Raw genomic sequence first — 12,950 nt, 5'->3', positions numbered from 1 at the left:
AATCAAGCCGCAGTCCACCCTAGTTCAAAAGTATTTACAAAACAGTCCTTTCTTTTCTATTTCAGTCCCTGTCTTTTCTAATTTTTGTATCTGCAATCCTAATCTCTCTGTTTTTCTAGTCTAGCCCCTATGTTTTAAGTTTTGTTGGGTTTTAGCTCCTGGTTTCTTCAGACCTAGCCCCTGGAAGTTCTAATCTCTCGCAAATAAGTCCCTAGAACCTTGTTTTAGCCATATCTTCTTCGTTTCAACTCCGTTTTTAGTAATTCTTGCGCTCACCGATCCTTGCAGCATGCTCTATATCTTTATCACCTTATCTTTCAATATTTATACTTTTTGTTATTCGTTCTCTTATTTTATGATGTTTTTGCTTGTGTGACCGTGTAGACAACATGACGTTCGAGAAAGGGCAAGAGCAGCAACACGAGGAAGAGAACCAGCAGTTTGACGGGGAAGGCAAGTGGACTTCTCCCCCCTACATGTTCTATTTTATCCCAATAATAGCATGATGATACACTTTACTTTATGTCTAATTTGCATAAACTTGATAGGATACCTATTAAGGATTTACCTAGTCTTTTCACCCAAGCCTTGAACACCAGGTTTAATCCTTTTGTTGGGTAGAAATGTTTAGATGCTTTATCTTGGGATGGTTATGTTATAATCTTTAAAATTTTAAACATGACTTTATTTGTTGTTATACTTGGATAATTGGCAAGATCACTTTGTTTAAATGGAACATGGAGAAACACCTAAGAAAACCGTACAACCACATTGTCACATGACTCTGACCTTAGTTGATTAATTAGGCGTGTAGTTAACTGGTAGTTTTACCGAAAGGGCAAGGAGGGGCGGTGATTGGGGTATATCCCGGTCCTCTTGGGGTAGCAGTCTTTGCTAAGGTGTTGACCATTAGGAAGGGTTATAGTTCACGCCGCTACCGAAACTCTAGCAGGCTATCTAGTTTTCTATATGTCTTTGTAAAGGCTTCATAGTGAATCCCTCGCCACTCACCTTGGAAGTGTTTAAGGGCTTTGCAAACCCAGGCGACTCAGAGGAACATGATTTGTGGTGAAAGTGCACAACCTCTGCAGAGTGTCTAAAACTGATATATCAGCCCTGCTCACGGTTAAGAGCGGCTTGGACCCTTACATGATAATTGAACTTAAAAGAATGAATTAAATTGGTGATTCTTTGGCTTTGGAATAATGTTGTTTCCTTTATGCTTAAGTGGGTTGGTATAAACTTACATCTAGTTAATAGGTGCTTGCTAATAAAATTTATCAACTGAAAACGCTAACCGCTATAAGCCTTTAGCCTCTCTTGTTGGCCTTGCATTCTTCCCCCACTTGTTGAGTACCAACCATAAGAGTACTCACCCTTGCCTAACTGCTGTTTAGAAGAAACCATGGAAGTGGAACACTACAACGACTTTGAGGAGTTCTAGGCGTGCGTTCACCAGTCAATCGCCTGTGGAAGAAGCTTCATTGCAGATCTCGTTTAGGATATCAGTGAAACTCTTAAGACCTTTGTGTCTATATTATTCAGAGTGTAATAATGTTATTTACTCTATCTTGTTTACTTTTCGAACATTGTCTTTGATATATTTCACTTATGACGTCTATTATGTGTGTGTAAACTTGATCCTGGCGCACATATGAGATGCATCTGGTTTCTTTCTGAAATCTGGTGTGACTATGACCTGTTAGGTTCATGTGTAGATGGCCGTGAGTGGAAACCATTTCCGAATCATAAGTCAATAGCGGGCACCTAGCAGGGCATAATGACTCCCAAATACACATAAAGATCATATCGGCCAAACCTTAGATATACACATTCATTGATGTAAGTATCTAATACCCATAGATCTCATGTGCGCCTCATGCCTCGGTTGTTGGAGAGGCTTCATCAATGGATCAGCAACATTTGAATCCATGTGCACCTTGCAAATCTTCACATCACCCCTCTCAATGATCTCATAGATGAGGTGATAGCGCTGCAGTATATGTTTGGACTTCTGATGTGATCTAGGCTCCTTTGCTTGCGCAGTAGCACCACTATTATCACAATAGAGGTCCCCTAGACTAGACGCACTAGGAACCACACCCAACTCAAAAACAAATTGTTGACACAAATCTGGTCAAAACACTGAATGCGCTAGAACGCATGGATCGCAAACGATCGTCACCGGCGGTGGTCCTGAGCAGGCCGGTCAGACCGGTTCTTCCAGGGGTAGTGCGAAGACCTAGAACCACAAGCCTAGGAGGGACCCCGTCAAGGCTAATGGAGATAGGGTTGCTCTAAGGTTGGCAGGCCACTCAGAACGCCCTCAAAAGCCGTAGAGACGCAAGAAGAACAGAATTAGGGTTTGGCAAAGAGATGGATTTGGAGAATAAAAAGTAAGTGCAATAATGGTTGAATCAATTGGGATTCCCTCAATCGGCCTTAGCCTTCATATATATAGGCCGGGGAAATCGTACCCCTTCACGAGTTGGTTTACAAAGATCACGATTTACAAAATCTAAACCTACTCGGACTACAGCAGACCCAACCGATCTGACCGGTCAGCCTCGGTCCTTGCCAATTTTGGCTGTCAACATATGCCCCCTACCTTTTTGGTGAGCTTTGCACGCCAAAAAGCAATAACCAACACTAGGACTACTCTAAGGGCGATGTTTAACATAGAATATACCAGCCAAAAATAATTCTAAGGGCGATAATCATATATCGGTCATCTTCCTCTTAAAGCGTCTTGCCATACGCTAGGATAATGTTTCTTCAAGTATCTTCGATTGAGAGCTCTAGGTAAACGTTCTCCTTGAAGCATCTCCACCATATATGAATTCCTGAAGATAACCTTGACGATCTTGTATGGACCTTCCCAACTTGGCGACCACTTGCCAAACTTGTTGCTCTTCATCCCAAGATGCAGAATTGTCTTCCAAACTAGCTCACCAACCTGAAAACATTTATTTTTTAGCTTTCTATTGTAAGCTCTAGTCACCCGAAGTTTGTCCTTCTCAAACTCCTTCAAAGCCTTCAAACGCTCGTCGGTCACCTCATCAATATTGTCCATCATTAAATCATGGTAATCAACAGTGGAGAGATCATTTTGCTTGGCCAATCAATAAGCGTCCAAATTCATCTCAACAGGTAAACTGGCCTCTTAACCATACACAAGCTCAAAAGGAGTAACTTTAGTAGCACCATGTCTAGATGTATGATGAGCCCATAAAGCTTCATATAAAACCTCATGCCACCTCCTAGGATTCTCTTCTATCTTTTTCTTGATAAGTTTGATCAAAATCTTATTACTGGACTCGGCCCGACCATTGGCCTGAGCATAATATGGAGACGAATTGAGCAATGTAATCTTAAAAGATTCGGTGAATTCACGCACCTCTTTGATATAAATGAAGTCCCCTGATCAGTTGTCAAAGCCTGAGGAATACCGAACCTATGGATAATATGCTCTATAATGAACTCAATCACCTCTCTATGTGCCATATTCTTTAAGGGAACTGCTTCGGTCCACTTTGTAAAATAATCTATAGCCTCCAACACAAAGCGATGCCCTTTTGATGAAGGAGGATTAATTTGTCCAATGCAATCCAATCCCCAACCTCAGAATTTCCATGGTTGGATAATAGGATGCATCAACGCATAAGGCACCAGTTGCAAATTACCAAATCACTGACATTCCTCACATCCCTTATAATATTTGAAATAATCGGCTATCATGTTAGGCCAATAGAAACCGGCCCTTCTGAGTAACCATTTCATCCTAGGAGCCGATTGATGTTTTCCACATATGCCTTCATGAACCTCTCCTATTGCAACTATGGCCTGATCCGAGTCCAAACACTTGAGAAGCAAATCTTCGGCGATTCATCGATAAAGCTCATCATGAAGTAATACATACTTAAACGCCAAACGCCAAATATTTCTTTCTGCACCACGACCAGGATCTTTCAAATAAGTCACAATAGATGTTTGCCAGTCTCCACCTTCGGCCTTGATAACTTTATCATCTTTCTTGGTCGAATCGCTGCTTTTAGCAAACACATCGGTCGGACCGGTCCCATGACCGGTCAGACCAGTCCGGGCGGTCAGACCGGAAATATCAACCGGTTGGACCGGTTCGTCCAGAACCTGTAACTCGGCATTTACACGCATCGGTTTTCGAATATCAAAATATTTCTTCATGACTGCATAACCAAATGCTTGCTGAGCCAGAGCATTAACCCTTCCATTATCTTCTCTCGGTATATGTCATATCACAAATTCATCAAAGCAAGAGATAATATCAAGGCATTTGTCAAGATATGCATTCAAAGAGCCATTATAACACTGGCATACCTTGGATACTTGCTGCACCACCAGAAGTGAATCACCAAAGGCCTCAACATGTTTCACGCCCAAATATTGCAAAACCTCCAAGCCAAATAGAAGTGCTTCATACTCAACTTGATTATTAGTGCGATCCTCATCCAATCGATTAAACATATAAAAAACAACACCATTCGGAGAAATAAGAACAGTACCAATCCCTTGACCATCATCACAAACTGATCCATCAAAATACAACTTCCATTGTGTGCAAGTGACATAGCCGACTTCCAAATTAAGCCCATCATCAATCCGATGTTCAACAATAAAATCTGCTAGAATTTGGCCTTTCATGGATTTCAAAGGTTCACAAGCCAAATCATATTCAACAAGTGCATATGCCCACTTGCCAATTCTATTGCTCAAAATCGGCTTATGCAACATATGTTTAATCACATCAATTTGATATGCCACTATGCAGGTACTTGATAATAAATAATGCCTCAACTTAGTACAAATATAGTACAAAGACAAGCATAACTTCTCAATAAATGTATACCTTGTCTCTACATCAATAAGTCGTCGGCTTACATAGGTGATAATATGCTCCTTTCCCTTGGTTTCTTGATTATAAACAGCACCAATAACCTTATCCTCAGCCGCCACATAAAGCCTAAAAGGAATCCCTCTCCTAGGCGCCTTGAGCACCGGTGGTGAAGACTAATAAAACTTGATCTTCTCAAATGCCTCTTGCTGTTTTGGCCCCCAAGTAAATTTGGCTTCATCTTTTAACCGAAGAATAGGAGTAAAAGCATCAATCTTTCCAGACAAATTAGATATAAATCTTCTCGGGAAATTCACCTTGCCCATAAACTTCTGTAAATCTTTCTTACATGTAGGAGCTTGCACATTTCTCATAGCTTCAATCCTTCTTGGATCAATATTTATGCCTTTCTCATGAACAATGAAATCCAAGAACTTCCCAGCCGATACACCAGAAGCACATTTAAGTGGATTCATCTTCAAACCATACCGACGCATCCTCTCAAGTCTCGTATCAGCCAAGTGATGATCCAATCCGGCTGATTTAATCACAATATCGTCAATATAGACTTCCAAGATAACACCAAGCAAGTCATGAAAAATCAAGTTCATAGCTCATTGATAAGTTGCACTAGCATTTTTCAATCCAAAAATCATGACAATCCACTCAAACAAACCAACAAATCCTAGACATCTAAAGGCCGTTTTAGACATATCTTCTTCAGCCGTGAAAATCATATTATAACCAGCGTTACCATTAAGAAAACTAATGACTTTGTGTCCAGAAGCTTCATTAATCAACATATCGGCTATAGGAATAGGATATTCATCTTTGGGCGTAGCTTTATTGAGATCTCTAAAATCAATGCACACTCTTATTTTTCCTGAATTTTTCTTCTCAACAGGCACGATATTGGAAATCCAATCACCATAACGACAAGACCAAATAAACCCAGCTTCTAGTAAATGATTAATTTCCTCTTTAATTTGGTCATACATAATAGGATTAAATCGCCTAGCAAGTTGCTTGTAAGGTCTAAAACCGGCTTTAATAGGTAGCCGATGCTCAACCAAGTCACGACTCAAACCAGGCATTTCATGATAATTCCATGCAAAGCAAACAATATATTCTTTTAATAATTTAATCAAATTGGCTTTATATTCAGCCGATAAATTCTTGTTTACAAAAGTCAGCCTAGGAATAGAACCATCTCCAAGATCTATCTTTTCTAAAGGATCAGCCAACGTAAACCCTTGCCCCAACTTTTCTATATCATCAAAATCTTCAATAGCTTCACACATATTGTTTGCATGCGCCCGATAGTGTTCAATCCTCTGTTGCAACCATTCTGAATCCGACCGGTCTGATTGGTCGAGCAATCCGGTCTGACCGGTTGCACCTGGTTGGCTGATTTGACTCATTTTGATCACGTCAAATGGTTCAGTCTATTTTCAATCATCTTTAATACAGCAGGAACAAAGCCATCTTTAGTGCAACTGATAAGCTCATAATCAGACAGAATACTCGTAGAAATTGAATTGGCTGTAGCAATAAAGGATGAAGTGTCTCCATGGACTACCTCTATCTCATCGTTGAGCTACTGAATTAAAATCTGATGCAAGGTAGAAGGAACACACTGATTCGCATATATCCAATCACATCCCAGAATCAAACTGAAGTTACCTTGTACCTCGGAGATGAGGAAGGCTGTAGCAAGTGTTTTACTCCCACGGTCTGCTCCATGGAAGCAACTCCCTTAGCGCCAATAGGAGCACCTCCTCCCACGCTGCTGACTGTCATATTTGTCTCGATCAGTTCCTCGTCCACCCCTCCAAACTTCTTGAACAATGAATATGGCATCAAGTTCACAATAGCCCCACCGTCAATAAGCATTCGAGAAATCGGTCTTCCATTGATATGTTCTCTCATGTAGAGAGCTTTCAGATGGTTATCCAATTCCTTCGGCTTCTAGAACGCAGCATTGCGTGGCTCGAATTCTAAATGAGCCAAATCTTCCTCCGGAACTACAGAGTAATCCAAAGATAAGTGCACAACATTAATCTCCATATTGTTGCGCTTTGGCGATGCCTCATAATCCACCAACACCTCATCTTCCTGTACCAGAGGAGCCAATGTTACCTCTTCATTGCCAAGAGCTGAAACGGGCGCCGCCGATTCAGCTTTCTGTGATGCTTCAGGGGCAACCGGTCTGACCAATTCTGCTAGGCGGTCGGACCGGTCGGCTGGGGCAGTTCGACCTGTCCTGGTGGCTGGTCAACTACTTTGACCTTCCACACCTTGTTCTAAGGGACCATAGGCTGTATTGGTTGAACTGCTCATCCCTCAGCTTCTCTGCTTCTTGCTCCTTCTTCTCTTGAAAGCCCAGGCACTGCAGCTTTCTCTTTTGAGTATGAGTCAACCTTGGAGGACACCACCTTGGTTGAAAGTACTTCACTGTTGAACTGCTACTACTAGCTTCATGATCATTTGCCATGACAGTTTTCTAGACAGATGACTTGACCGAATTACCGAAAACCATCAGCCCTTTGCCTACGTCCTTGACAACCACATTCACATCACCAATCTGCATGATTTTATCAGCTATGGTTTTTTAATCCATCTACACGGGCTGCACCTCCTCTTTCGTCTCCTTGACACAATAATAATACCTCAGAGAGAGAGAACTACCTGGGCCCTAGTGGGACTGGTCTGACCGGTCTGACCAGTGCAAGCTGTTGCCTTGGACCTGATTGGCGAGATCCTAATCGGTCGTGCACCCGGTCATGACAACCTTTCAAACACAAGCCTTCTGTGATCTTCCTGGCGAGATGGTGGATGTGGCATTAGATAACATTGCATCCAAATCCCTTCATGCTCCCATGTCGGGCAAGAAGAATCCGAAGCCAGAGGTGCCCATGGCATCATAGCGTATACCTTCTGTGGAGGGAACAAAGTAGTGACATCACCCCTATGCTTTCTGGATTCTCCCCTAGGAGATGATGGTTTATCTTTGCGTGGAGGCAGCCTTGGTCTCTTTTTTAATGGCTGATCTTTTGGAATGGCCTTCTGATTTGTGTACTTGTTTAGAAGCTGATCAAAAGTATAGGCCTCTGCTTTGCAAATCTCCCCTACACCTTGGACTCATTTACCTTCCAAGTATCAACTTCTGGGCGCTTAGGTTTGATCATTTTGGGTCGGCCCTGGGTTGGACCGGTCTAATTGGTAGGGGAACCGGTCTGACCGGTCGCACTTGGGCAGCAGGCCGTCTTGAGTCTCGTGAGGAATTGGCTTGCCCCCCGAGTCCAGAAGCTCTTATGGTAATTTTTGGAGACTCCTTCCCATCAGGAGTCTTCTCAAGCACCACTTCCATGGCCAGAATCTTCTCTTATGAAGTTTTCGGCCTCTCCTCACCAATGATAACATTCTTACCTTTGGCTCCTTCGGCTTGCTTTTGCCGAATCAGTACTTTGGCATTATTCAGATCAATGGTGTGAACTGGAAATGGTGTCATATCAATCTACATCTCAGGCAAGACCAATCGTCCTTCATTAATGGCCGGTTGTACCTGTCGACGAAAAACATTACAATCATTAGTTGCATGAGATGAAGAATTATGCCACTTGCAGTACGCATGCCGCTTCAACTCCTCAAGCGGCGGTATGGCATGAGACAACTTGATGTTTCCATTTTTAAGCAACTCATCAGATCTACGATCGCATTTAGAAACATCAAAGGTAAATCGCACTTCCTCTTGCCAATTCTTTTGAGTCGGCTTACGTGATGAGAATGAATATGATTTGGCCTTAGATGGCCAAACAAACTCAGCAGCATAAACTTCTTTCTCCTCATCATCCAAAGAGTCGGATTCGCAATCAACAACATCTGTGTTGGACCGATGGGTTTTATAAGTATCAATTGAATTTTTAAATTTATATTCTAACTTCCACTTGATTAATCGAAAGAAAATCAAAGCCCTCGAGTTTCTCGTTATAATGCGAATGTAAACTACCAAAAGCCAAATCCACAAATCCTTTTCAGATATTGATAAACTAAAACAACGGTATTTTATATCTTTGAATCTCTTAAAATAGTCAGTCACAGATTCATCTCTACCTTGCTTAACCGAAGTTAAGTTAGTCAATTTCGTTTCATTATCCCCACTATAAAAATGATCATGAAACTTACGTTCCAATTGATTCCAAGACTGAATAGAATTCGGGGCCAATGAAGAAAACCAAGAAAAAGCGGTTCCAGTCAATGATAAAGAAAATAATTGAACACGTAAAGCATCACTGAAATTCACTTCCCCAAGTTGAGCAATGTATTGGTAATGTGGAACACTCCAACTAGTGGGGTAAGAAACCAAATCAAATTCAGCAGCATATGGTTTTTGATACAAACGAGAGTCAGCCATATCTACCCCAAGTTTGGTTTTAATCATATTAGCCATATCTTCTTTAAATCTAGAAAAATCGGCTTCATAACTACCACTTGACGATGTTTGTGCTACAGAAGTGAGATGATGTGTAGTAGAGCTACCAGGTGCCATCATCTGTATTGAGCTTACAGGCGCACGCTTCAAAAGTTCATCATAAACATTATCAGGACTCGGTCCACGAGGGACACCGGATCCCTGTGGGGGAATAGGCGGTACGTTGTACGCTATTGTGCTATAAGGCGGCATGAAATTAGCCAATTCATTCGTTCGGCTAGGGCCTGTCGAACAAGGAATTAACGCAAGCGGTGCAGGCGTTGGTGGAGTGACTACCATCACACCGACTGACCGGTGTGTTGGACCAGTCCGACCTGTCCAGCCGAACTCGGCTGTACCGTTTGTGGTGGCGGTGTTTGCCGTGCAAAGTAGCCTGGCGACATGCCATAGACTGGTTCCTGAAGAGGTGCTGGCGTAGCCGATGAGTTAGATTTCATGGTTTCCATGAAATAACTACTATCTATCAACTTGCCCTTCTTTAAAACATCTATCTCATCAATTAGGTTAATGATTGTCACACCCAGTTTTGAGGATAAAACCGAATGCAGAACTATATATATGCCAGTATCAAGTTCCATAGATACAGTAACTTTATCAGTGAATAATCAGTAACAGTATAACAAAAAGAGTACTAAAAGACTATGAAGATTATAAGAGTTATATATCTTATGCTAGAAATGAAGACTCCAAACTTTACAGGCAATCGACCGGGGGTTACGTAGACCTAGAACTCAGCATCATCTTCAACAAACTTCATATCAACTTTCTCTTCTGAGCAGCAATTATAACAAGCATGAGTACACTTATTGTTGGTACCTTGCAAGTGTTGGGAATTATATGACATGAAGGTCAAAAGTAAGGAAAGGCAGACTGGTTGACTATGATAAGCAATTTTAGCTGGTCAAGTTTTATAAGCCCCTCATTACAAAGGTATAACAGGTATACCCCGATGATGCAACCCCTCTTGCCCTTTCAGTAAGATTGTCATAAGTTAGTATTTCTAATTAATCAGCTAAGACCAGAGCCATATAGTACTGTGGTTTCATTGTTTTCCTAGGAGGTTCTCCATATTCCGATTAAACAGATGATCTTGAACTAACCACGCATAAGCATGAACATGGATAAAATAGGCGTAGCATCATCATTGGTCTCATTCCCAAACCAGAACCAGTTATAGCAACTAAGCAGAAGCTACCTAACATAAAGGTAAACCCCAGGTTGACAAGGAATTATCATAAAGACTAGGCATATCCTTAGTTAGGATCCATCAAAATTAAGACACATGCATGCATAAAGAAAAGTTATATTTATTATAATTATTAGGATAAAAGCATGATCATGGAACACTTGCCTTTCTTCTAGAGAATAGCTTCTCAGAGTCTTCAACTCTTATTCTGGAATCTTTTAATCTTCAAAGCTCTTGGATCGCGCTCCTTCTAACGTCACATAAGCATCGGGCACAAGCACCATAAACAAACAAACAAACAAGAATAACTAAGAACAGATACATCAACCAAAAGCAAAGCTTAAAAAGAGCGTACTAAAGGATAGGACGGTCATGAGAGCACAAGAAACATAGAAAATGAAGCTACGATAAAAAAGAAACAGCTATCGAAAGATTTGTGTTATAAAAGAGAATAATAGAACTATAAGATTCATTTATTTTAGTTAGAAAACAATTGTAAAGGATATTTGAAAGAAATATCGAAAATTACAATTTACTCATACTATATTTTGCATTTGTAAAAATAGAGTAGAACTTAGCCCAATTTTATTTATAATTGTCTATGTATAAATTACACTAATTAAACAATTAATTAGCATAGAAGTTGTGAGAACATCTAAACATCATACTTTATGGTTCATGTTGAACTAAACAAATTAAATTACAAACACTATAGATCTGATAGGATTTTCATTGGAAAAAATTAGATGAGAGGATATTAATCAAATTATTTTTTATAATTTTAAAACAGGACTATAGTACAACAACACTACTAAATGAAAGCTTACTCTAAAAAAAAACTAACGCAACAACAACGAACAAAAACGGATCTAAAACGCGGAATCTATGGCAAAAACAAGGCTGTAGGGACATAGCCGCGATTAACCGCGGATCTGAAGGGTTAGCTGCTGATTTTCGCAAGATACAGTAAATAGTGCTCGCGAATAAATCAAAAGCTAGGGTTAGATCTGAAAAAGATTAGGGTGGAGCTAGGTTGAAAAGATGTATTAAATCTAGAGGGTTTTCTGCAGATTTCCATAGGCACAAGAAAACAACAAAATTACACTATTTTGCAGGGGCTAGATTGTAAGAACTCGACAGAGCAGGGAGTGGGGGAATACAGACAGGATAATGAGGGGGTTCCGTTTTACCTCTTACTTGCGGCCAATGTTGACGGGAACGGCCGGAGTCTCATCGGAAAAGCAGGAGGCGGTGCTCTATTCTCGTGAGATCACACATGGTCGTGCTACCTGGGTGACGCACGGGCACAGGGGCGGGGCGGCAGCAGGAGGGGGAAAGGGCGAGCAGCATGGGGCAGAGGCGAGGGGCAGCTGCAGCAACCGAGGGTAAAGGGGGAGGGCGACGGCAACGAGTGTGCAGGAACGCGAGGAGGAAGGCGCACAATGCAAGCGGGGTGTGGCGGTAGGGTAGGGCGCACGAGGCTGGGTGTGTGCGGTTTTATAGGGGTGCAACATAGAAGCGTCTGTGGCACACATGCTATGGAGTTCTGGCGGTGGCGGCACAGACGTGCTACAGGTCGTGCCGAGGCTGACCCGGGCTGGGAGCTACGGGCAAGGTTGGGTCAGACTGAGATTGGTTCGGGTGTGGGCTGAACAGTTTTTGCCATGTGCCACGAGCTAAACCTGGTTGGCCGAGAAGGTTCGGTTGGTGCTGGGCTGGACCACCAAGCTAGGCCATAGAAAGAAGAAAAGATGAGGAGGTCAAAACTGGGTAGATTGATGGGCCAGCCAAAAAGAAACCTAGCCACGGAGAGAAGAAAGGGAGGCAAGGTGAGCAGGTTGCACCTTGTTTTACAGGTCATGAACAGCTAGGCTAGCATGAAGTACACACCTAGGACAGCCATGAGAGCCAATCGGTCTCGAAAGAAGTCCAAAATGAGCACGTGGTAAACAGCTAGCTTGGCCTGCAGGTGGCATACAAGAATACGATGAGGTCGGGCATGTGTGGCCAGATCAGACTCGATCAACGAGTCCTAGCATGCACACACAGGAAAGCTGAGTTTGGCATGACATAGCTGCCATGTCGAGGAAGGAAAAGAGAGGATGGGGATGGTGGTGGCCGAACTGGGTCGGATTAGGTTTAGGTCTTGGCGAGTTAGGCCAGGGTCATGCAGCGGCGATGTAGGTTGCCATAACTAACACTTACGACATCGGACCATCATCGGAAAACACCGAAGTCTAGCTATGAGCACTGTTTTTTAGCATGGTTTGGTTGGGGACAAAGACTAGAGATTGGGGAACTCAAATGGACATTAAAGGGTGTCAGATACGATAGAGTAAAAAGGAGGACGGTGATATAACGGATCAGTTCGACTATGATGAGAAATTGAACTTTGGGAAGGA

This window comes from Panicum hallii, chromosome 2, assembly GCF_002211085.1.
Source record: "Panicum hallii strain FIL2 chromosome 2, PHallii_v3.1, whole genome shotgun sequence".
NCBI classification, from domain to species: domain Eukaryota; kingdom Viridiplantae; phylum Streptophyta; class Magnoliopsida; order Poales; family Poaceae; genus Panicum; species Panicum hallii.
This window is presented reverse-complemented; position numbering follows the sequence as displayed.